Source organism: Octodon degus, unplaced genomic scaffold (assembly GCF_000260255.1).
Source record: "Octodon degus isolate 3935 unplaced genomic scaffold, OctDeg1.0 scaffold00142, whole genome shotgun sequence".
NCBI lineage: Eukaryota > Metazoa > Chordata > Mammalia > Rodentia > Octodontidae > Octodon > Octodon degus.
The window spans coordinates 4541903-4567327 of NW_004524718.1; the positions used below are offsets into that span (position 1 = coordinate 4541903).

The window sequence follows — 25425 nt, forward strand, 5'->3', positions numbered from 1 at the left end:
CACGAAAGCTGCTTTCCCAAGTCACAGTTGTGTCAGTGTCAGACTCTGAAAAGAAGACAAATTGCTTTGTCTTTATTTCAAGCATTATTTCTTAGGATCCGTTTAATAAATCCAAGCTGGGGATAAAGATTTGGGTACAGATGATTCATTAAGAAGATGATTCATTAAGGAGACGATCCTAGGACTCAAAAGGGAAGGAATGAATGGGGAGGATGAGAAGAGAAAGGAGGACAGTGTGTGTGTGTGTGTGTGTGTGTGTGCTGCTGAGCTGGCTACCACAGGGGCTGTATGTGTCCTGCGTGGGGCATGCCTCATTATCCTACAGGAGGAGGGCAGGCTGCAACCTCTGCAGGTCGAGGGTGGCCCAGGACATGTCCACTCACATGCACCTTTAGACTTTGGCTGCTCCTGAGCTGAAGGTGCCCAGCAATGTGCGTGGTGGCAGCCTCCTCTACAGAGGGCTGAGTTGACACTAGGTAGGTACAGGGAACGTGGCGTGGTAACCGTGGCATGCAGTCCAGGACATTTTTCTTTCTGTAGGCTTTTGATTAAAAAGTGACTTCTGCTTGCACTCTCTTAAGAGGTTCCACTAGCAAATACACTAAGAATATAAAGAACTTACATATGTGTGTCAATGCTAACCTAGAAAGTGGAGAATTGCTCTTATGTGTTAGAATATTAACCAAAAATCTGTCCACAACTATGACATTTTCAGCTGTAGACAAGAAACAGACAAGTCTGAAAAAGTCATTTTTTGTGTATTATCAGTATTTTGACATCCATGCCATTTTGAGGACAGTGACTCTCTCTCTCATCCTTTCCTTCCTTCTGCTTCCTTTCCTCTTCTTTTTCCCTTCTTCCTTCTCTTTCTTTTCTTTTATCCTCTCTCTCTCTCTCTCTCTCTCTCTCTCTCTCTCTCTCTCTCCTTCCTCTTCCATTCTCTTTCTCCCTTTCCTTTTCTTTTCTCCTTATGTGCTTATTTTTTACTTTGATTGGAAACTTAATTCATGTTCTGATCTAAAACTCATTCTTAAGCATTAGGAAGGCATTCAATATTTTTTTTTTCATTACTGGGGATTGAACTCAGGACCTTGCACTTGCCAGGCAAGTGCTTATTCTACTGAGCTATCTCCCCAGCCCCTAGAAGGCATTCAATACTAAAAGTATTTTGTGAACAGTTTAAAAGATAATTTACAACAAATGATATTCAAACAGAGACAAAAAAATTCTGATCATAAATTTCAGGCACATATCTGGTATTCTGAATCAAAACATGACTCTTTTCTGTTGGCAACAAACTTGTAATGGATAGACTATTATTAACTTAAACAAACTCATTGTTTTGATCATTCAGTCAATAAACACTTACAAGAAACTCAGTTTTGTGCCAGGCCTGGTTCTGTGGGCAGAGCAGTGAAGAACAGTGATACGATGTTGGTCCTCATGGACCTTCCATGCTAGCAGGGCTTGGGCAGGCAGAATGAGAAGCAAGGAAACAGCTGCAAGTGGAGGACTGGGAAAAGGGACCCTGTGCCCTTCCCACCAACACCTGCATTAATGTGAAGAAACTCAAGTGTAGGAAATGTTTTCTGGTTAAAGAAAACCTGTTGCTCTGAATAGTGTGGCCACAAGCAAGCGAACCTTCAGGATTCTGAGCACAGACTTGTTCCTAGGCTTGAGAACACATGTTTAGGGCAGCAAAGCATTCAGAATATAAAATTCCATGAATATTCTTTTGTAGGAAGTTTTCCTGTGTGAACTGAAACATTTACGTGAGTTATGGGGCAGCCCAGAATTATTCCTATTTCAAAGGCAGATGGTCAGCTCCTTCTATGTGGTGTTTCCCTTTTCCAAAAAGAAAAAATGGGAGTCTGCATGAGCTTCTACAACTGAATTCAACAAATAGATGTGCATTTTGTTAGCCAAACATTTATATACAAGAGTGCCCAGAAAATTTTCCTTTTTTCCTATTAGCCAAAAGTGAAAGTAATTTTCATTTTAGAAGACTATTGACCACTAAGAGATACTTAAGGCACAATTATTTTAATGCCTGGAGTTTAAGAACGTTTCACATTCGGACCACTCCTTTGTACAAAATATAAGGAGAAGATGTACTAGATTAGAAATTGAGAGATTTGTGTTCTAACCCCGGCTCTGCTGCTATTTAAATTTAACCTTAAGACATTTAGGCTTTTGTTTCCTCACTAGAAAGCCTAAAAGAGATGAGCTACAAAGCAACGTACAAGTTCACATGTACAATTAAGTGACACACACCATCAAGATTAATAAAAAAACAATACAAATTTATGCAATTAGAAATTAAAGGGTGAAATCCCTACGGACCTTACGAAAATACAAAAGATCATCAATACCTACTTCCAGAATCTTTACTTTCATAGGATAGAAAACACAGAGGAAATGGACAGTTTCCTAGATACATATGAAATACCAAAGCTGAGTCAAGAAGATATACAAACTCTAAATAATCCAGTAACACGGAATGTAATTGAAAATGTAATGACAGTGATATAAAAAAAAAATACTAGTGAAGAAAATCCCAAGGCCTAATGGATTCACAGCTTAATTCTACAAGAAATTAAAATTAAATTAAAATCTCTAGATTTAATGTCAACTTTTCTCAAACTCTTCAATGAAATGGAAAGGGATGTAATTCTTCCAAACTCATTCTTGGAGGCAACCATTATTCTGATATCAAAACCAGAGAAAGATTGAACTAAAAATGAGAACTATAGGCCAATCTCTCTAATGAATATACATGCAAAAATCTTCAATAAAATACTAGCAAACAGAATACACCAAATCATCAAGAAGATTATACATCACAACCAAGTGGGATTCCTCCCAGGAATGCAGGGATGATTCACATATGCAAATCCATAGATGTAATACACCACATCAACAGTCAAAGACAAAATCACATCATCATCTCAATAGATGCAGAAAAAGCATTGGACAAAGTCCAAAACTCAGTCATGATTAAAAACTCTACAGAAAATAGAAATAAATGGTCTATATCTCAACCTGATAAAAGCCACCTATGAGAAAATAATAGCCAACATATACTAAAGCCTTCACGGTATAATCAGGAACAAGACAAGGATGTCCACTGTCTCCACTCGTTTTCAATATAGTTCTGGAAACATTAGCTGGAGCAACTACACAAGAGAAAGAAATAAACAGAATAATGATTATAAAAGAAGTAAAATTATTATTAATTGCAGATGACTTGATACTCTACATAGAAGAGCCCAAAAAGTTCACCAAGAGTCTTGTAGATCTAATAACCAAATTCAGTAACATGCCAGGATACAAAATCAGCAATCAAAAATAATTAGTATTTTTGTACACAAACAACAAACTCACCAACAGACAAATTAGGGAAACCGTGCCTTTCATAATAACATTAAAAAAATACTTAGGGATCAATCTCACAAAGGAAGTAAAAGATTTATACACTGAAAATTACAGTACTCTGAGAAAAGAGATTGAAGACAGCTTCAGAAAATGGAAAGATACTCCTCATGGATAAGAAGAAATGACATTGTGAAAATGGCCATACTCTCAAAATTGTTATACAGATTCAATGCAATGCTGACTAAAATGCCATTAGTATACCTCAAAGAGCTAAAGAAAATATTCCTAAAATTCATCTGGAATCAGAAGAGAACCAGAATATCAAAAGCAATCCTGGGAAACAAAGGAAAGACAGGAGTTATCACAATTCCTGAACTGAAATTATACTATAAAGCTACCATAATAATATCAGCATGGTACTAGCATAAAGACAGACCTAAGAATTAATGGAATAGATTAAAAGATGCAGACACAGCTACAAATACTCAGCCACCTTATCTTTGACAAAGAGGTCAAACACATTCACTGGAAGAAACAGCATCTTTAATAAATAGTGCTGGAAAAACTGTCTTTCTACACATTCTAAAGGCTCAAATTAGACCTGTGTCTATCATCATGCACTAAACTGCAGTCATAATAGATCAAAGATTTAAACATTAAAACAGAAACATTAAATCTCCTGGAGGAAAATGTAGATAAAAATCTTAAAGACATAGGGGTAGGTAGAGAGTTCATGAATAAAAACCAAACTACGTGGGAAACACTTCAAAGAATCAACAACTGGGATCTCATATTTTTGAAAAGTTTCTGCCCTTCAGAGGAAATCTCCAACACAGCAAAAAGAGATCCCAAAAACTGGGAAAAAATTATAGCTGACTGTCCCTCTGACAATGGCCTTCTATTTAGAGCATATAAAGAATTAAAAGGAATCTGACCCCTAAATTTCAAAGACCCAATCCAAAAATGGGCATCTAAGATGAATACACTTTTCAGATGAAGAAATACAAATGGCAAGTAAATATATGAAAAAAAAGTTCCAAATTTTTGGTCATTTGAGAAATGCAAATTAAAATAAGACTGAGATTTCATCTCACCCAAGAAAGAATGGCTAACATCAAGCAGTCAGCCAATAGAAAATGCTGGAGGGGCTGCAGGGAAATAGAATCCTTCTCAACTGTTTGTGGGAGTGCAGGCGGGTGTAATCATTACGGAAATCAGTTTGGAGAATACTGAAAAAGTTAGAATTGGAGGTCCCATTCAAACCAGCTATTCCCTCCTAGATATTTCTTTTCCAAAAGAACTGAAATCATCTTACCACAGCAGTATATGTCCATTCATGTTTATAGTGGCAGAATGTGTCATAGCTAAATCGTGTGAACAACCCAAATTCCCATCAACTGAGGCATGGATAACAAAGGTATGATATTTCACACAATAGATTACTCAGCTATAATAAAAGATAAATTTGAGGGTTTTTTAGATAAATGGATGCAGCTACAGACTGTATTGGTAAGAGAAATAAATCAGATCCATATTGCAAATTTCGTATTGTCTCACTAGTGTAAGAATCCGAAAGAGTAACTGAAATTTGAAGGGTACAATAGATACTAGGAAAAAGGATTGACTCTGTTGAAAAGGAAGGAATTACTGAGTTGAGGACAGGAGAGGAAGTGAGAGAACGAGATACATCTATGTACATAAGCAGGATGGACAACTGTAACAGTTAAAGCTTAATTCATTTTGTCTTCTTTTAAAAATTCTTTTTCCTTTTCTTTTTTTAAAGTTTTTTTTAAGTGTATTTAATACAGGATCTACAGGGTCTCACTACACAGATTGTACTCATAGTGATCCTTTCTGTTTTTCAGCCTCCCAAGTGCTGGGATTATAGGCACATGCCACCATACTCAGTGACATTCACTGTCTCAGTGTGCCCCAGGGGCAGGGCCAGCACAGCATGCCAGAGATTGAACCACAGTCCCTGCATTTGCCTAAAGCAGGCACTTTAATCTGCTGAGCTATCTGGCTGGGTGTCTTTCTCCTTTTCTCTTCTTATTTTCTTATACTTTTTTTTCTTTCTTCTTTCAATTTTGCACATATGTATCTGGTAATAAGAACTAATTTAAAGACAACACTGTGCATTACAACAAATGCTGTGAAATTCATATTATTTTGTTTAGTTTAATTCTGTATTATTTGTAATTTTTCTTTTTTAATATCATTTTACATTTTCTTAAAAAAAAAAGATGAACTGCGCCAATACGTGACTTTAACATTTCAACTAAACAAGCAGAGAACCGAATGCAAGCGCCACCCAGGTTTCCATATTCTTTTTGTATTATGCCTGTCACACAATAGCAACAACAATAAAACAATCCAAAACTTAAAACAGAAAGAAAAAGATATAGTTTGCTAGTTGAGAAAAAACCCCAAACAAACAAAAAGAAGAGGACTTAATCTAAAACACATGTAGCTTACTTAAACTCCATGTTCAGTTTCCTTGTATTACTTACTTATGGTTTCCTTTTAACTCCAGATGTTTAGAAAGCCCACATCGTCTTATCATTCATGAGAAGAAATAGGAAATTCAGGGTTGTGGTACTAACATGAAGAAGAGTGTGGCCACACATGGGACCTTGGTACAGACAGAGGGCAGCAAAGCTACTTTGTCTTTTAAAAAAAAAAAAAAAAATTAAATGACTATACTTCTCTACCTTTTACTTTCCCCCTTTATCTCTTTCCTTGCCTCCTACTTCCCGATTTCCTTCTTTCATGGTGAGGTAGTTGTCAAGTGCTGTAGCGGGTGGCCTCTAAAAAGTAGCGCCCCCCATGATTCCCGCATTGCATTATTCAGTTGTAGAATTCCTGCCTTCAATAACCTTCTCATCATCAGTCTCTGGTAACATGGAGGGGTTGCTATTTCAAGATTAGGCTCAGAAGATCAAGGTTTCCTACCCAAAGATTCATCCTTTTGTGGATACTGATGAGAGTAGCTGAAATATGGCTGAGAAGTACAAGACAAAAAATTGAAGGTGACCTTTGGACAGCAACAAGCACTAAGCTGAACCCTGCAGTCCAACAGCCTTGAGGAACTGAGCCCTGCCAGGGTGAGGCAGCGTGGGAGCCAGTGTGTTCCCTGTCTAGAGTTCAGAGCAGACCACAGCACTAACCATCGTTTTGATTATAGTTTTATAAAAGAGAGCCTGTGGTGGATGAACCAGATAATGTGCTAATTATTAACTGTATTAAATATTTCACTGTTATGGATGCACAATAAACAAACCTAATATATTGGAACTTGAAAGCAGCATTCAAGAATGACACAAATCACTTTTTTTTAACAGGTGAAAAGTATCACAGTGAGTATGAGAAGTAACTTCTCCTTTGAAGAAGTCACTGCTTTGCTGTGACTTAGTTGTTTGCTTTGTTCCTCCTTAGTAATCTCCCAGTCCATCTAGCACCGCTGTCACTGGAGACTACCAGTATCTGTAAAGTTCAACTGTTTGTTGTCATCCTGAGGTTTTCCAAGACTAAGTAGAAATGGCATGATGTTAAATTGATTATATTTTATACCAAGAATCAACAAATGAGATCATATCAATTTAAAAGTCTATAAGCAAAGGAAATAAACAAGAGTGAAGAAACAACTTACGGAATTAGAAATAAAGAATAAGAAAAAACTTTTCCTACTTATTCCACAGAAGACTAATATCTAGAATATATAAAGAACTCAAAAACTTAGACTCCTTCAAGAAAGACCCAATCAAAAATGAGGAATTGAAATTAATAGACACCTTCTAAAAGAAATGCAAGTGGTCATTAAAGAGGAGAGGCATTTTCTGCATCTTTGGCCACTAAAGAAATGCAAATCAAAGCAACACTAAGGTTTTATCTTACTCCAGAAGGAATGTCTATTAAGAAGTACTCTAAAAACAATAAATGCTGGTGAGATTGTGGTGGTGGTGGGGGAAAGGAACACTTTTATACTGTCGGTGAAAATGCAAACTAGTACAACCATTATAAAAATTAGTATGGAGATTCCTGAAAAAATTAAAACTAGAAAATTTATCGGACCTGGCTGTATCTCTTCTGGGTATTTTTACGAAGGAGTCAAAGACATCATATTGCAGTGATACATGGATTCCTATGTTTATAGAAGCACAACTCATAATAGCTAAAGGAAGTGGCCTGTATACCACTCAACAGATAAATGAATAAATGAAATTTGGGTCATTTATGGGGAAATGAATACAACTTAAGACTATAATGCTAACGCAACCACTCAAGGGCTTCCTTTGTTCCCACAGCCACCATCCAGGTTTCTTCCACGCACTGCTAATAGGTGCGCATGCGCATGGCTGCTCCTGCGCACTTAGTGTGCCTCTGCTGATGCTGGCTGCCAGCCATCAGCGTCTTGAAAGCCTGTAGCACAAACTACTGAAAAAAAGATAAACCACCCGTCAAGCCAAGCATCCCCAAAAGAGGACCCTCATCTGATTGTCGGCCAGCCGGGGATTCTGTTAAGTTGTGCGTGTCGTGGACAGTCTCGGGTGCACAGGGATCCCTCTGCTAATTTTGGCTCATATCTGTGTTTTCTTACGGTCTTGCTCTTTTACTCTTTATTCAGCTTCATCCTTAGCTAAGTCCATATCCTTGGGGAATAAATCAAAACCATCAAGCAGAAAAAAAAAAAAAAAAAGACTATAACGCTAAATGAAATAAATAAGTCATACAAGTATAAATATCACAGAAGCCCAAAGCATAAATAATTTAAAGAACAAAATAGAAATAGATATTAGGACACAGGAAGGTAGACTTTGTTAAGATGGGGTAGAGGGTCTAGGAAAGGATGAAACGGGAAGGAGGGTGTGATGGTTGATTGAATGTGTCAACTTGACAAGCTAAGAGCTTAACTAAATGGGCTCAACATTTCCATACCCTCGGGTGTGGAGGCCCCATCCTAGTGTGACTCATCACTTAAAGGAGATTTATTTGTATTTTTTAGGGAAGGATCTACAGAGTGTTCAAGATCTCACTAGTAGATCAGACTCGTAGTGATCTGCCTGTTTACAGCCTCCCAAGAGCTGGGATTATAGGCATGCGCCACCACGCCCAGTCTCATTTGCCATCTCAGTGTGCCCCAGGGATGGGGTTGGCATGGCAGGTCTGGGGATTGAACCTCCGGACCCTGCACCTGCTTGCACGTACTTTAATCCACTGAGCTATTTGACCGGCCCTCACCTCTGAACTAATAATTTTCCGTTCTCTGAATTTTAGAAAAGATTTAACCTTTATAGCCAGGTGTGGTAGTATAAGCCTATGGTCCCAGCACCTGGGAGGCTAATGCAAGAGGATTGTTGTGAGGTCATGGCCAGCCTGAACTACTTAGGAAGATCCTGTCTCAAAAAAAAAGACTTAACCTTTGGGATATGTTATGATAATCTTAACCTTGAAGATATGTTATATTCATATATGGCTTTCCATGATGAATATAATCATTGTATTTCACAAGCATGTATTAATAAAAAATTGAAAGTTTTAAGCTAAATGCAATGTAGTTGATCCACTGCAGTATCTCTGAAAAGAATGTAATTGATGAGAGCCCACCTATGTCCCTAAATTAATTATCAATAAAAGACATCTATCTATCTATCTATCTATCTATCTATCTATCTATCTATCTATCTATCTGTCTATCTATCTATTTAGTACAGTGTCTACAGGGTGTCACTACACAGATCAGACTTGTAGTGATCCTCCTGTTTTCAGCCTCCCAAGTGCTGGGATAATAGGCACATGCCACCATGACCAGTCTCAGCATGCCCGGGTTTGGGATCAAAGCCAGTCCCTGAGCCTGCCCAAGCAGGCACTTTAGTTCGCTGAGCTACCTGGCCGGCCCTTGCTTCCAGGTTCTGAAGAAATGTTAGCAATAACATTGGTCAGCCCTCAAAAATCTCACCAATATGTTTGATAATCATTGTCATTTCCTGTTTTGAGCTTTCACGTAGAAAATGAGGACTTTGATTACATCTTTTTTTGTCATCATGATCAGTTACATTACGAAACCTGTTATACCATGCATAATACTTTCCATATATGATCTTATTTTATACTGACTGTAGGTAGCAGAGCTGTGGTCAGTCTATAGGTTAGATTTTCCACTGCACCATGCCTTGTGGGCCATCTGCTGTCAATAGATCCAGATGCTTTTACCCATGCACAGAAGGTGGGAAACAGAGCTATCCTGAATGGAGTGGGAATTTGGAGGGAAATCCTTGCCCTCTGACTAAGCAGTTAATAGTTTGTTTTTGAGTTATAGTGGTAGTGGACAAATAATATGGAAGGAGATTAAAAAAAGACAATAGTTCTTGATATAGGACAATCAAGAAAGTCAAGTGAATTAAATTTATACGAAGGTCTATTAAAGAAAACAGTTTTATAGAATGGATAAATGATCTTTAAATAGGATTTCATCCATAATAGTGAAAGTAATTACAAGACCAGAGGATTTGTTCACATGAACAGGAAAAAACAAAAGAAAGGAAATATCATAATGAGTAAGGAAGCATATTAGGCCAAATGGCTGTTAGCCCATTATGATGATTTGGGTTCTCCTGAGAAATTGGTATATGTAGTCAATCAAGAGTTGATTTTAGAGAAAAACCACAATAGGCTCACTCTCTCTGCTCTGCATAAAAAACAGTTACTGCTGAACATGTGCCAAAATGAGGAAATATGTATTGTCAATTGAAATAGCTTTCATATGTTCTGAAGATTGCGTAAGCACATTGGTCCAGGCCAAATATGGAGAATTTGTAGGGTTTCTTCCTCATGTAATAAACAAAAGATAGCTGTTCTTGTAGAATTAGCCCACTTTCTAGACCATGCTGTACAGGCTGTGGGTGAATTACTTGTGTAATTAGTTAACAAAAATGTATTTGACCATCATTGTTTTTAGCTTTTATATTTGGGTAAAACAATATTACAGGTGAGAACATACCCAGCTGTCAAAGGATGCATGAGAGAATATGTGAAGATGTAATTCTATTATGATGGAAAGAGGTCATTGCATTCAATACTATTGATTTTTACATTAGTGCTTATAATGATTTTGTTTGTGGCATTTTCATACACACACATAGCACATTTCAATCATATTATCCTTCTATTTTCCTCTCATACCACCTCTTTTATTCCTATCTTCTTGTTTTTAATAGTGTTCTTTCTACTTTCATGCCATCTTTATGTGTGTGTATGTTTTATTGTTCATTATTTATTTATTCCACATTTTAGATAAAACATGTAATACTTGTCTTTCTGAATCTGGCTTATTTTGCTTAACATGATGATCACTAGTTTCATTCATTGTCCCTGCAAATGATATACCTTCGTTCTTCTTTATGGCTGAATACTCTAGTGTGTGTGTGTACTATCATGTATATTTGTTTATCCATTCATTGATTGATGGGCACCTAGTCTGGTTCTACATATTGGCTATTGTGAATTATGTTACAATAAACATATGCCTGCAATGTAGGCATTCCTGTAAAATGCTGACTCTAATTTCTTTTGACATGTGTCAAGGAGTGGTATAGCTGGATCATATGGTAGTTTTACTTTTAAGCTTTTGGAGGAAACTCCATACTGACTTTCATGGTGCCTGTACTAATTTATATTCCCACCAAAAGTGTAGAAGCCCGCCCCCAGTTTGGTCACCAGGATTTATTGTTTTCGTGTTCTTGGTTATAGCCTTTCTGACTGGGGTGAGATGGAAGCTTAATGTAGTTTTGACTTACATGTATCTGATAACTAGATTCAACATGGTTTCTTTTTAAAATTTCTTTGTCAGGCAGGAATAGATAGAAAGGGAGAATGACAATATGCTAGCAACTAATGTGCTAGTCACTGAAAGCTGAACTAATAGGAATATTGGTCTGTAATTCTTTCAAAGCAAGATGAGCATTCATTTTGCCTGACACGGATCATGACATGATCATTAAAACTACTTTCTACACAACTTAAATGGACACATGAAGTCCTTTATATTTTAATATTTTCTGAATTATTAACATCCTAGGTCAAGAATCATTTTATCTTCTTCAGTGACTTTGCATAGGGTCAGGAACTAGCCTAGGAAGTCATGGTGTAACTCTGTAGGGCTACTGGGGAGGTCAACTCCTTGGGCATCAACTAAGCAGCTTCACCATTTTCATTTTAGCTATGTATAATTCAGAGACAATTCCTTCTCTGGAATGAGAAAATTTATTACAAACACAATAAGAGTTCTTTCTCTTGAGAGTTGCCTTGACAGTTAATGGAAGCAATCAGGAAAGAACTTTCAATAATGCTGGAAAGACACTGGATGATAACAGCAATTTTGGTCCCAGACTCCTGTGCCCCAGTCTTACCGTCATCATTTGCCCTCCATGTAACCTTGGGCAAATTACTTAACTTTCACGGTTTCATCATCTGCTAAATGGGGCTAATAAGAGCATATCACAGGATTATTATAAAGATTAAGTGAGCTAACACTTATAAAGCTCTTAGAACATGGCTTGGTACAGAAAAGGCATTCATTACTCAAGTGTTCACTGGAGCTAATTTCAACCTCACAGTCAGTTTGTGACTGTCAACTCACAAGGAGCGAATGGTTACCATTTCTAGATGGGAAATTCATTCTGCAATTACAAGGGCACTGGTGCTACTTAAAACACATAGTTCTAAGTCCACTTGTACTAGCTGAAACACGAAGTGCGTGTACCGGTACTAAGAAAATATTCCTCAGTGTTCAGAAGAAATTTTCTCTGGTTGTGTTCTTGATATTCATAGTTTTGAGTGTGAGTTGTGGCTAACTGAGGATGTCACTATGCTATCACTTAACAATAAAACAAACAAACAAACAAATTCCAAGCCAAGGCTTTCTCTAGTACATTGAGAGTTCTACTTGATGCTTTCCCCTGTGACTGGATACTCTAGAACCTGAGAGAAGCTTTTATCAGTTTGTTGGCTATACTTTTTTAAAAATATTAAATGAAGTGCAGAATTGCAATTTGGGAGTTTGAGTTATCTCATTGATAGTGTGAGAGAAATTGTATCCAACTTTTCAACCTCTCTGAGCCAGAACCGCCCTGAAGAGAGTGGCCTAAGTGATTGAATGGGTTTTCGTTTTTTTAAAATCATTTTCCATTTTAACAGAAATTCAGCATATTTTTTTGCTGTTTACTCAATGCCTGATTGCCAGAAAGCTACCATAAGCTTTTAGGTAGAGAGGACTGACCCCCCCGTCCCACCTCACTGTAGTTCTTTCCTTTGGTGGGAACATGGGGCACTATTTCCTCGGTACTTTGTTTCTGGAAAGAAAGAAACCCAACAAGGTGGAGCAAGCACCCCAAACTTCCAATAACATGGTCCAGGGAAGACGAAAACAAGAACACAACCTCAAAGACACAAACTTACTGCTCTGCAGAAAAACTGACATAGAAATGGAATTGCTATAGTGTCATTATTTTGAAAAAAAATGTGCTTTGCATAGTATACTTTTTCCTTGAAGATGATTTTACTAAACAATTACACAAAAACAATCACACTAAATTTAGCTGAATTTATTATCTGGTGGGTTAGATGATAAAATTAAACAATTAGAGCACAAAGCAAGATGAAATGGAATAATTGAAACCCTCATTTGCTCTAGTTGGAAAGGTAGAATAGTATATCCACTGCAAGAAACAGATTTGTTATTTCTCAAAGAGTGAAGTGCAGAGTTAATTCATGACCTAGCATTTCTGCTGTCAAGAATCTACCCAAGAGAATGAAAACCCATTCACGCAAAGTATGTAAATGAATGGTCACTGAGGCATATTATTATTATCATCATCATCATCATCATCATCATCATCATCATCATCATCATTATTATTATTTGCAGAACCAAGCATTGAACTCAGGTCCTGGAGCTTGCCAGGCAAGTGCTTATTCTACTGAGCTATCTCCCCGGCCTGAGGCATTATTTTAAATAGCCTCGAAGAAGCAACAATCCACATGTCGATCAAACGATGAGTGGATAAATAATATGTTGTATAATCACATAATACAATATTAGTGAGCCATATAGAAGAATAAAGCACTGCTACATGCTATAGATAGAGGGATATTGCAAATAATTTAATATGTTAAAGAAGCCAGGTATAAAAGGCCACCAATTACTTCCACTCATTCAAAATTTTGGAATCACCAAATTCACACAGGCAGGAAGCAGATTAGTGGCTTCCAAGAAGTAAGATGAATGGCACATTGGGAGTGATTATTAATGGAAGTACAGGGTTCCACAATGAGGTCTGGAAAGATTCTAGAGTCAGACAGTAAAGATGACTACACAACATTATGAATAAAAACTATACACTTTAAGACCATTAAAATGGTGAGTTTATATACAAAGCAAAATATTTGCTAAATATCATATAATTTTAATATTCTTATCCTTCATTAAATTGTCATTTTTTTCAGTTTAAAACATCACTCCTCATTAATCAGGGCCTGTCATTGTCATAAAAAGAGAGATTTTTGCCCAAAAGATATTACTAGATTCCTTGGCTGTATGAAAATACTGGCAGTGAAACTCAGCTGAGGTACTTTTAAATGATGTTGCCAGCTGCTTTAGGAAATAGCCAAGTTCCAGAAAGTCAGGAGCTCTACAGACAGAAAGAATATGTCACATGTTGAAAATGTCCCACGGAATTAAAACAAAGTTCTGATGCCTGGATTCCATCCTTTGAGACTGTCTTTAAGTTGGTAATTTGTGGAATCACCAGCTTGATTTGGCACTGGATTTTATAAAGCTCCTTAGTGATTTTGATGTGTAGCACTGAATGGTTAACTTAAGAACCGCTGAGTCATGCTATCTTTTTCCTTCTGACCTCTGAAGGCATCCTGCTTGATACTACTGGAGGCTCTGCCTAGTTCTCACATGTCACAGTCTTAGCCAGGCGTGGTAGGAAAAGCGAAGTAGGGTATGAAGGTATGGCAACACTTTGTCAGGAACGAGTCTTACTGAAAAATCTGAACCTTGTGAAGTCTCAGGTGGGCATTCTATTGTCAGAGGAAAACAGGAGACAAATGAGACTGTTTTTTATTTTGTAATTTTCTCGAGAGCATTTGATTCTGATGAATGATATATTCATTTATATGATCCCAATTCTAAGGTTTGAAGTTTAAAATAAACAAAACAGTCTTCTAATGAGTACGCTAGAGCTTTTTAGTTTTAGGATTTCGAGCTGTGTTCAACATTTACTGATTCATTTATTCAGTAGCTATTTACTGCCCAAATGTGCAACCTGTGCGATTAATACAACTCTTCGCTTGGGCTATTCAGTCCAGGAATCACAGCAAATTAGACAGAATGGGTTTTCCTTTTCTTTTTTAGGTACTGGGGATTTTTTAAAGAAATGAATTTAGTACAGGGTATACAGGGTCTCACTATACAGATTGGACTTGTACTGATCCTCCTGTTTGTCACCCTCCCAATTGCTGGGATTACAGGCAGGTGACACCATATGCCCAATCTCAATCGTCATCTCAGCATGCCCCAGGGGAGGTGCTGTCATGGCACTCAGGGGATGGTACTAGGGATTGAACTCAGGACCTTGCACTTTCTAGGCAGGCACTTATACCGCTGAGCTATCTTCCCAGCCCATGACAGAATCTTTTACATAGAGAGGCTGAGACAATTCCCTGAGAAAGAAATCTAGTCAGTCATTGTTCCTTAATAACTTTTTCTCTCTTGCTTGGTGGAATTCCTACCATTAATTATTTGAATTCCTAAGTGTATATTCAGAGTCAATAATGTTTATGCACACATTATACTTCTACTTTATAAAAAGAATGTCCACTGTAGAAAAAAATAGAAAAATATATAGCATACATGGACCTGGCCTCCAGAATGCAGGAATGCAGAATATTTTTCTCTTAATACTGATTAATTAATGTACATGTTCTTCAGGACATAGCTATTATTCTCTTATGTGTGTGCTATTAACTTTATTTTATTTTATTTATTTACTTTTCTGGTACCAGGAATTGAACTCATGACCTTGTTCTTGCCAAGCAGGTACTGTGCTACTGAGCTATAGCCTCCTGAACTATTAATTTTAACTTTTAATTTTAAGGCATACATTGGTGAAGTAAGGTGTTTGGATCACATTTCATTTTCCTAAACCAAGTTTTCCCAATACGAGTAAGCTTCCTTCCCAGGAGATATTTGGCAATGACTGAAGACATTGTTGATTTTTAAGACTGGCGTCTTGTGAAGAGAGAAGGGGAATTCCCGTTAAAAATTGTGGAATTTATAGAACAGTGGCCCCTACAAAGAATGACTTGGTACAAAATGTCAATAATGTCCTGTTCCAAATAGTTAAGGCCACTAAATTTATGAAATAGTTCTCCCAAATTTAAAGATGTACCCATAGTGAAATTATCGAACAATAAAAATCTTAGGCTTCAACCTCCCCTACCCCTTTGCCTGTCTAAACTTTCTTTTTAGTTCAACAAAGGAAAACATCTTGAATTTTTAAGTCCTTCAGGTTATTTATTTGAGACATTAGCATTAGGTATTCCATATTTCAGTTAATCAACAAGAATTTATGCAGTATCTGTGTATAAAGCACTCTTAAGGATGGTAAGAATGATAAAAATAGCATTGCTTTTGCCTTTGAAGAGCTGTACTCTAGCAGAAGAACTAATGTATGTGTATACACAGGAGTAGTGAATAATAAAAGGCAGTTAAACATAACTGCTTTAGGAAATTACACAAAGTAGTGATTTTCAGAACTTAGGGACAGCTTGTATGAGGGCTAGAGCAAGGTCTCAAAGGGGAGTAAGGATTGGTGATCAACTTGTCCATGTTTGCCTAAAATGGAAGCAGGCTGATAATGAGCAACAACCATCCAGTGGTGAAAAGAAATTAGAGTGTTTTTTTTTTCTTTTTGTTTTGTCCCTGTGCCTACTAATCACAATCTGCATTCCACTAAGGTCCCAGGGTATCTAGGAGCCTTAACAAAGGACTCTTTCTAACTGAGCCAGTGGTTTGCCACTCTGGCTGCACATTATAATCATTTTGAGATCTTTAACAAAATGCCTTCCTGAGAGCTAATTTAATTAGGCTGGGATGATACCTGAGCACTGGTATTTTCTAAATGCTCCAGGTAATTCTAATGTGCAAGCAGGGTTGAGGACCACTGAATTAGAACAATGAGCTTCTATGTTAGATTACTGCAGTGAATTCCTTAAGCAGATATATTGAATGACCTCTCAGATATTGAGTACCATGAAAAACAAACCAAAATAGGTGAAATAACTCTTTGGTTTTTTTCATTTTATGTATTTGGTACAGGGTCTCACTATGCAGCTCGGACTTGCAGTGATCCTCTTGTTTTCAGCCTCCTCAGTGCTGGGATTACAGGTGGCCCCACCATGCCTGGACTCAGGCGAAGCAACTTTTCATTGCATCTTTGGCTCAAACTGGACGAACACCCATGCAATGATGCTAGTGATTGTGCTGTGTTGGCTCTAAAGGCGCAGCAGTAGAGAAGGCTGCACAAATCCTTTGTGTGGCAGATCTTCCTGGGTGTCCCAGGAAGTACAGCTGCCTTAATTGTGCTAGACATGGAAGTTAGTGTGAGATTCTTGGGTGCAGCTCCCGAGAGCAGAGCCAACCAGGCTCAGGATGGCTCTGCACTGGTCCAAACAGAAGAGCTTTGGCTACCTCTGTGGGAGGTTACAGTTGTTCAGCAGAGCACTCATGAGGAGCAAAGCGGGCGCCATTCTCCTGCACAAATTCCTGTAACCCTCCCACTATTCATGCATATGCACTTCTGGGGCTGTCAGAGAGACCTGTGGTGTAAAGAGACGCTTCTCAGACTGTAATCGTAGAGGCGTCACTTGGGCATCCTGTTAAAATGCAGGTTCAGAAGGTGAGACCTGAAGTTGTATATTTCGGATAAGTTTCAAGATCCTTCTGGGGATGCTAGGGGATCATATTGTAACAATTTATTTTATATACCCTGGCTTATTATAAAGGATATAACAAAGGATAAGGAAGAACAATGAGCTGGAAGAAAAGCATACAGCAGGCATGTGGGCAGGTGTGGGAGTTTCACACTTTCTCAGTGCTTGCCCACAGAAATGTGGGTGACCATTTAGAGCTGCGTTATTCAGTACGGCACCCACCAGACTTGCGTCGCTCTTGAGCACTGAAAATATGGCCAGGGTGATGGTGAAGAGAATTTTATTCAATTCTAATTGAAATTCAAATTTAAAAAATGAAAAGTAAGTACAGAATATTTTCCTCACAGGCACAAGTCTTTTGTTGTTGCTTTGGTAGGGCTTCATCTGTTTCTTTTACTTTCTAATATGCTTAGTAGAAAATTTGAAGTTGCAAATGAAACTTCTTTGTATTTCTATTTGATTGTAGTAGTTAAGGTAGTAAAATTTATGAATCTTTTATTCGCACATGTTTATAGTATGTAATGAAACACATTTGCCATGCAGTTGGTATATCCACGTAGCACATCTTTTTTTTTTTTATATTTCAGGGAAGGGTCTACAAGGTGTTCAGGGTCTCACTACTAGATCAGACTTATAGTGCTACACCTGTTTACAGCCTCCCAAGAGCTAAGATTACAGGTGCGCACGCCACCACACCCATTCTCACATAACACATCTTAATTCCTTTTTCATTTTCCCTTTTTCTCCCCTATCTTCTCTCCCCTCATCTCTACATTCCCTTCACGTTTACAAAAGATGTGTGCTCCTGTTTCCTATTGTCTATCTTTTATTTTGCTCTTTAAGTTACTTGTGCTTTGGATTTTTCATATAAGAGAAACCATACATTATTTAAGTTTGTGTGTCTACTTTATTTCACTTAACATTATGTCTCAAGTTGCATCGATTTTCCTAGAAATGACTCAAAGGTATCCTTCTTGATGGCAGACTAGTACTCCATTGTGTACAAATAACACATTTCTTTGTCTACTTTTCTGCTGATGGACAGAGGTGTAACTGAAGAGTCACATTCACTCTTTTTGCAATAATCTACTTTTTCAGGAAGCGAAAGGGGTCACATAAAATCTATATTAATTCCTTACACGGGTGATCTTGTTATCAGCCACTGAGCTCAACCTCTGATGGACCTCACCACATGTTAATAATGCCACATTATAGCTAAAACTTCCAACACATGAGCTTCTTGGAGACAAACTGCACCTTTTCCTCCATGGAGGAAAAATTCTCAGACTTTTATCCAAACCCTTTTCATTTCAATCTGCCCTGCTTCTGTACCTTCTTCAGGTTTACCCGATAAAGTACATATTTGGGCATATAAATCCAAGACACAGCCCTGGGCTCTTCATCCTCTTACAGGTCTCCAAGTGCCTTTATCTCTAAAGGTTTCCTCCACTGGAAACAAGGATACAAGAAATGTTCAAGAAGAGGCATCTGCCTGTCAGATGAAATGCAGTTAGTTGCAAAGGAAGAACTCAACCACCAGAGCAGGAAGACACGGTAAACTGAGCTAAGCACTTGCGCTTCTGAGCAGATCTCTCCAGATGTATAAAAAGTGTACTCACTATTTTGGGCTATGTAGGAAAAGAAGGGCAACCTTAAAAATACAGGGATAATGTGGGTACAAAGAAAATGATCTGGCATTCTGGGGTAGACAAATGGAGTTTCTCTCTTGGACTAAGGATTTCCATGGCGCTGGTGATTGTCTTACATGTTGGTTCTCTTTGCCTTTACAGAGCTTTGCTGACAGGCAGCAGCCACGAGTATGCACAACTGTGCTGGGTAAGTAGATGCCCTTCCCACAGGCTGGTGTTGGGAGTCGAGTTCCTCTGAGCCTGAACCAGCTCAAGAGCTGCTCCTCAGAAGACTGGCGGTCTGTTCCTTTGAACCTACCGAGTCAACCTCTCAAAGATGGGACTGGAAGTCTCCAGTTTTAATTCACTTAGTGAAGGTGCACATTTTTTTTTTGTCTCAGCTTTCAGGCAAAATGAAAAAGGAGAATCAGCAAGACCCAAGGTTCCCCAACTGGCAGCCCAATGGAGGCTCACATTTGAAAGACTATTAGAATCACATAACAGACTTTAGTGAGATAGAAGACAACTTTTGGTTCATAAAAGAAATCAGATGCTATAATGATACATTTAGGGAGAAATTGAAATGTTTTCATTTTGAAAATCAGAGCAATCTGATTTTGGAGATGTGTCTGTCTCCATGAGGGGCAAGTTGGGGCAGAATCAACACTTATTCCATCCAGCTAAGTTCCAGACACAGACATTTAATGCTCAAGGCAACCAGAGAAGGTGTTTAGCACCAGCCCCACTTTATGGATGTGGAGTATGACTTTGGGAGGTTAAACATCTCCCAAATTTCATTCAGCTAATCTAATACAAATGTGGGATTTGAACCAGACTGAAACCATTGCATTTTCAATTGTTTGCTACTACTATCCCTGTGTGGCTCTAAATTCAGGGCACCATTAGCACATGGGTTAGGAAAATAGAAACAACAGGAAGGAAAGATCAAAAGGCAAGTATATTTGACAGAAATGAAATATGCAGACACTTTCTTGGACTATTTAATAGAATTGTAACAACTCAGAGAAAAGTAAAGAAGTATTTCTGAGCTGATACTCAGGACCTTTGAACTTGTAGGTCAGCAAACAGGAAATAATCACTTGATTTGGACTAGAACTCACAGTTCCCTTTTGAAGGGAATTTTAAAGATTGTCAACAGCAGCAAGCATTTGAGTCAGCTGTTCAATTTTAGATCTTTCATGGGCAGAGAAGGCTTATTATCCCCCTCAAGTCATGATCCAGAACTGACAAAGGAAGCAATGTTTTGATTGGAAGCCATAGCTGCCCCTTCCTACATCAACCAAGATTTCAGTCTCTCATCATCCTGAAATTTTTAATATAACTTTATTTATGGCCTCAGATGAGTGTCCTAGCAGAGATGTTAAGCAGGGTTGTGGTTTCCTGTGCCAATAATGCTGTATCACATATGTTAACATGACCGTGGTATAATGCCTTGAGTTTGAATCCCTCTTTATTCGATTGTGAAAAACTACTATTTTATCTTTCATTCTAAGTTTCCTTCAATTCCATGAAATGAGTATGATAAGGTTCAAAGTACTAAATTTTTGTGAAACTAACTTCAAAGAGTGACTGCTTACTAAATGTGCATTATCCTTCACCAAGGGAATTTGGCTGGCGTAACTCATGCACTAAAGTTGATTGTAGCATGTTTATCATGATAACAGGAATGAACGTTTCATGGCCACTGTCATCTGTCAGGCACTCTGCTGACATCTTTTGGTGTGTTGGCCTGTTCAGTCCTCACCACACGAGTGAGATGGGGCTGATTGTAAGTCCTTGTTAATGATGAGAAAACTTGGGCCCAGGGTCCTATTGCAAAGCCTACACGCTCAGTCTCTTTATAACACGGCTTCATCTTTTTCTAGAAGATGTCGACATCAAGTTGACATAACGAGGCACTATAGCACAGTAGTACAGAGCCAGGGGGCTGGATTTGGAATGTCCGAGTTTGAATCATTTCTTAGCTCTGTAACTCTGAGCAAGTCACTACTCTTCCTTGCTTGGTATTCACTTCTGTTAAATAGAGATAACTACCTATCTCATGGGCTTGTTATGAAGACCACTGGTTATTTGAAATATGCAAAGTGCCTATAATAGTTTATATTAAAAACTATGTAACTATAATTACGATGACAAAATATTTTTATATGGTAGGTCTAAAGATGAATCTACCTGAATTTTCTTGTTCTTTCATTACACGTGTGCATCAAATAACATCGCTAGTATTTTATGAATTATAATATCTCAGTTTCTTTTTAATGTAGGAATCCACTTTAGCTTTTCTGTGATGTAACTAGCACTAGGCCACATTTTTTAGTGGTGGCAGGCCTAGGGCATACACACTGGAGCAAGCTATCTGTTATCATTGAGAGCTCTAAAAGGTTTGCCACTGCTGGTAGTTCAATTAAACAACAGAGAAAGAAACAAAGAAAGAACATAAGCACCATATTTAAAATTATGCATCCAACAGACAAGAGACTCCTTCATCTGACTCCTGGCTATATCACCAGAATGTCAGCCACATGCAGATGATAGCCTTGTGTTTCAGTTGCTCTATCCTTTGTATTTTTTCAAGGGCAAAAGCCCAAGTTCAGAATATGGAAGTTTAGGTAGTTCTCATGGATACTTGTAATACAACATCTCCTATATTTTATTCCATGTACTTGGTATGAGGAGTGTATTATGTACAAAATTTTACTTAATTCATATAGCAATAAGTGTATTTATTTATTTTATCATTTTTTGGTGCTGGGAATCGAACTCAGGATCTTGCACTTGTCAGGTAGGCACTGTACTGCCGAGCTCTATCCCTTGCTGTAGTAGGAAATCTATCAGTTTCTGATTTTGAATGTTTCTCTGTCTCCATGCGTCTGGGGGTTTATGATGTGGAATTTGAAAAAAATACAGATACTATAATAAGGCAGTAACTAAATGTTTCCACTTAGAATGATCTGAAATACCAATGAGCACAATTACATCATGTCCCCAAATACTTTAAGACATATACGAACTCATTTATAGAATTTAAATTTGCATATTTTTCTTTTATATTTTTTGGGCCCTTGTAGAAATGCCACGTGTTTAATTCAAGAGTGAGGTGAATGGTCAGCACAGCTTAGAGCCGTTTCCGTAGGTGATGCTGGGATTGAATGCAGCCGTGTGCATGCGAAGCATGTACCTCCAGGTCTAACACATTCTAAAAATGTTTATACTATCATATAAACCTGAAGTTGAGATGGTGGTAGAAATAGCACCAAATGAAAACAGTTTTCCTTTTTAAAAAGTAATATCCATGTTCTGAATTAATAATATCAATCTGGAGAAAATCAAAGAAAGAAAGTCTCATAATAATAACTATAAGTTTGTGATTTTGATCTGTACCTATATATTTAAACTATGTTACCTGTAAATGTTAATATGTTGGAAATTTTAAACAAATTTCAGTTCTATTCAAAGGACTTTTAAAATAGAATTAAATTAATTCATGAAACACATAAGAGAACAAGTCTTGTTACTTTCTAGTTCCAACCAATCTAATTTAATAATACAGTGAAAATTTTTGGAGCAAATAAATTCATTATCCGGAACTGGCTGCTACTGGCATTTTCCTGTCTTTGCTTGTGAATCCCCCAGGCAACAGCAGATAACAGGGGCAGAAAACATAATGCGTGTGTTGCATTGTCACTTGTGCTTCTTGTAATATAATTTAGTAACTTCATGTGCCTTCTTATATGGCTGAATAACACCAAGGCCAAAGGAAACTGTGAACAAGAGCTTCTAGTGTAGAACTTCAAGTACTTTTGATCCAGGGGCAGTATCTTCATTCAAATAGGATCACTACTAGTCTGATCTACGTAGTGAGACTCTGTAGACCCTGTACCAAATACATTAAAAAAACAAAAAAAACAAAGCACAAAAACCGAAACAAAAAAAACCAAACCAAAACAAAAAACCTGAAAGAAATAAGGACCTTGCTGGATTAAAGAAACTGGAGCTTAAGGGCTAAAGGTATTGCAGGTTGTCATACTGTTAGGGTACTACAAAAACAAAAACCCAAAAAACAAAGTCAGGAACAAACTTTGCCGTATTAGTTACCATTCAGATACAAGAAACATTAGTTTTATTTTACTACTTTTATAACGATCACTGCTACTAATCATGACTACTACTTCTTGCTCCTCTCTTCTCTCCTCTTTCTCCCCCTCTTCCCCGTCTATCCTTCCTCCTCTACCTTATTGTTGCTATTGTATTCTTAGAGAAGAATAAAGGAATAGGGTACGGCAAGGATCAGTGATATTCCAGTTTCCAGATAAGAACAAAGGAGGGCGACGAGTCTGTTTTGAGGCTTGGGGTAAAGGTTTGGGAAGCCAGGAATAGATATGAAACTAGAATAAATCATTATCCCTTTCATCTTCCAAAACACATACGTAAGCATATATTCCCTGCACTTCCGGCCACGCCCCTCTTTTGCCTAGAAATGAGCTGAAGGTCTGCTTACACGCCGGAAATTCCCTGTTGCCATGCTTAACCGTTGGAAGCAATAATTTCCAGTCTTTTGAGAAATTTCAAAAAAAATCTATGATTTCCAGATTACTAGGTCACCTGTAAGGAATGTGCACATCTTCATCAATCCAGTCCTTGGGAGGGTGGAATGCAAATACAAGTATTTCAGTTTTAATCATACAGAAAGTGGGTATCAGAGGTATATAACTTTTAAGTGGTGGGTCAGGGACTTTGACTATGCTAATTTTACTTTATATGTCTTGGTCCCAGGAATTTCTAGTCTTTGATTTTTTTTAAAAAAAATTGATATCAAGAGCTGGGGAGATGGCTCAGTAGAATAAGCGCTTGCCGGACAAGCGCAAGAGCCTGAGTTCAATACCTGGTTCCGCAAAAAAAAAAAAAAAAAAAAAAAAACAAAAATCAATTTTAACATAGTGTAAAGGATTAATTTTAGTCTATATTTCATTCCAGTTTTAGTATATGTGCTGTCGAAGCGAGCACTAGTCTATATTTCAATGACTTGATAAATACATATGGTACCTCCAATGTGCCAATCGAGCTAGATGAATACAGTTGTCTTTTATTTATGATAGCACAAAATCTAGAACTACTATACTAGACCATTAAAGAGGAAAGTACCCCATAGTCAGGGCCATGGAACTCAAAATCGCACTTGATATAAGAACGCAGGGTGCTTTTGTCAGGAGGAGAGGGGAAAAGCAAGCAAGAACAGTGATGCACTGATTATTTTTAGAGCTTGGTTTTTGTCGTCATTTCATTCATGCTACTTTTATGTTGGTGAGCTTCCCTACTTTGCATTAGACTTTTGTGTAAAATTCCTAGATGCACATAAACAATAAAGGTATAAGATTTTTCCTACATTTTTTACATTGGTCTTTAATTGGATACTTTTGATATCATGTAACAATTGATCCATGGTGGCAATTGCTAATTGTTCTTATTTGTATTAAAGAAGGACCATAATCCGATGTTGAACGGCGCACAGTGACGCGCAGTGTTTTCTACTCAGCTGCTTCTCAGCCCTAATGTTGTAATTATACTACCTTCTCAGAAACATCACCCACATACTGTAATTAGAGTCAAAGCTAAGCCTATGTTTATGGTGTACTAAAGTGGATTGGACTGGTTCATGTTAAACAGTTCATTTACTTCTTCTGTTTGTAGCAGAAACATGATAATGGAAGAGTCATCAACCTAACATGTTTTTATGAACAATAATTTTAGAGACTATGAAGGCAGTAAAGAAAGAAAATCTCAAGGACTTAAATCCCAATATGAAAAATTATGTAAGACACAGTTTTGAGTCTAACACCATGAGAGCATAATTATATAATATATAACATATAATTAATATGTATTACTACATATACACACAGCTAGGGTCAGAACATATAGAATCATTACCCAACCAAGTGTAGAGCATGTCTCTCCTGCAAAACCATTCATTTCTTTAAGATACATATTTGCACCCATTATGGTTCACACATAATTCTGGATGCTGTGTACACAGAAAAAAAAAAAAAAAAAAAAAAGAAAAAGAAAAAGCAGAAAGTTTTGTCCCGATGGAACTTAACTCTAATGTATATTGGTCCTCCTTATTGGTTATTCACCTTGGGAATATAAAAAATAAAGTTTTCATGGATGATGTAGATTCACCCTTAATAGTTTGCATGCCAAAAGCCCAGTCAATGATTGAATGAAACCCACTATTTTCTTAACATGTAGGCATCAGACCTAGCAACAGAGAATGAATGAAACATGCTGGGGTTAAATTCACCCTGTTCGTTTTTTTTCCTTTCCTTTCCTTTCCTTTCCTTTCCTTTCCTTTCCTTTCCTTTCCTTTCCTTTCCTTTCCTTTCCTTTCCTTTCCTTTCCTTTCCTT

General features: G+C 37.5%; 1 protein-coding gene across 4 annotated transcripts in view; it reads right to left on the reverse strand.

The window, feature by feature from the left end:
* Ghr (growth hormone receptor) overlaps window positions 1-25425 on the reverse strand; it is a 283568-nt gene that overhangs the window by 55880 nt on the left and 202263 nt on the right. The window lies entirely within an intron of this gene.